The sequence below is a fragment of the Larus michahellis genome, chromosome 30 (assembly GCF_964199755.1).
Source record: "Larus michahellis chromosome 30, bLarMic1.1, whole genome shotgun sequence".
NCBI classification, from domain to species: domain Eukaryota; kingdom Metazoa; phylum Chordata; class Aves; order Charadriiformes; family Laridae; genus Larus; species Larus michahellis.
The window spans coordinates 1-1,582 of record NC_133925.1 but is presented as its reverse complement, the minus strand read 5'-3'; the positions used below and the strand labels follow the sequence as shown (position 1 = coordinate 1,582).

The following is a 1,582-nucleotide window of genomic DNA, read 5'->3' as shown; positions in this document are numbered from 1 at the left end:
CGCGGACGCGCGTGGCGTCGTTGGCGGCGGGGGGGGGGGGCGAGAGGGGGGAGCATCCCCCTCCTGTTGCTATAGTAACCGTTGCTAGGGATCCGGCATCTCGCTGTTGCTAGGGAGACAGCATCCCTGTTGCTCTGGCGGCCGTTGCTAGGGACCCAACACCACCCCGTTGCCAGGGAGACAGCATTCCTGTTGCTATAACAACCGTTGCTCTGAACACAGCATCCCCCTCCCTGTTGTTACGGCGGCCGTTGCTAGGAGAGCAGCATCCCCCTCTGTTGCTGTGGCAACCGTTGCCAGGGACACAGCATCCCCCGGTTGCCAAGGCAACCGTTGCTAGGGGACCTCCGGTAGCCCCGCGGTGCCCTCCGCCTTTTCCTTCCCGGCGGCGCCGTGGCGCCGCGGCAGCGGCTCCGACCGCGGCGACGGAGACCTCGGGTTCGAGACCCGCTCGTGGACGGGACATCCCTTAAACAGTCGCATGTTGACCCCCCCCCCCCCCCCGCCTTTTACTGCACCCCCATTCCCCCCCGCCATTAACACTCCCAAATTCCGCCCCTCCCGGCCCTCCCTTTGCACCCCCTCCATTCCACCCCTTCCACCCCCCAATTCCTCCCGCCAAATTCCAAATTTGGGTGCCCCCCCGCCCCTCCCTTGCACCCCAATTCCTCCCCGCCCCAAATTTGGGTACCCCTCCCCTTTCCACCCCACCCCAAAATACAACACACACCCCCCCTTTTGCACCCCCAAGAATATACACACACACACCCCCTCCCATTTGGGCCCATTTGGCCCCTCCACCCCCCCCCCCCAGTTGCCCCCCCACCCAAAATTGGGGTGCCCCCCCGGGGGGAGTAGAAGGCATCAGACATCCCCCCCCCCGCTTTAAACCCTTCTTTTGTCCCCCCCCAATTCCATCCACACCCCCCCCCCCAAAATAAAATATACAACCAGAACCACCCCTTTGCACCCCTCCTTTGCCCCCCCAATTTCACCGTCCCCAATAAAAAACACAAGCCCCTTTTGCCCCCCACCGTCTCGTCTCCCGAAACTGAGGTGCCTCCCCCGCCTCGAAAAATGAAGGTGCCCCCCCACCCCCCCGGGTCGGGACCAAAAGAGGAAATAGAAAAGAAAATAGAAAAAAAAAAAAAAGAAAAAGGCACCGCTGGGATTCGAACCCAGGATCTCCTGTTTACTAGACAGGCGCTTTAACCAACTAAGCCACGGCGCCGCCTGCCCCGGCTGCGCGCCCCGCCCGCATGGTGCCCCCGCCGCCTGCGCGCATGCGCGGGGGGGCAAAAGGTGGGGGGAGTGGGATTTGGGGGGGACACACTTCGAATTGGGGGGGGTAATTGGGGAGTTTGGAGGGATTGGATTTTGGGGGGGGTGGATATTTTAGGGAGGGGGGAGGAAGGGAATGGGGGTGGCAAAAGGGGGAGGAACACGCTAATTTGGGGGGGGCACACTAATTTGGGGGGGTGCACACAACTTTTGCGGGGGGGGGAGTTGAGGGGTTGGGAGGGTGGAGGGCCAAAGGGGGGGGGTTGGATGATTTGGGGGGGAGGATGGGAATGGGGGTTGG

At 62.5% G+C, this 1,582-nt stretch overlaps 1 non-coding gene across 1 annotated transcript; it reads right to left on the bottom strand.

Moving 5' to 3' along the window:
• Positions 1-1,157: 1,157 nt before the first annotated feature.
• On the bottom strand, positions 1,158-1,231 carry TRNAT-AGU (transfer RNA threonine (anticodon AGU)). Its single transcript has one exon. It is a non-coding gene; the product is annotated as a tRNA-Thr (tRNA).
• Positions 1,232-1,582: the final 351 nt, after the last annotated feature.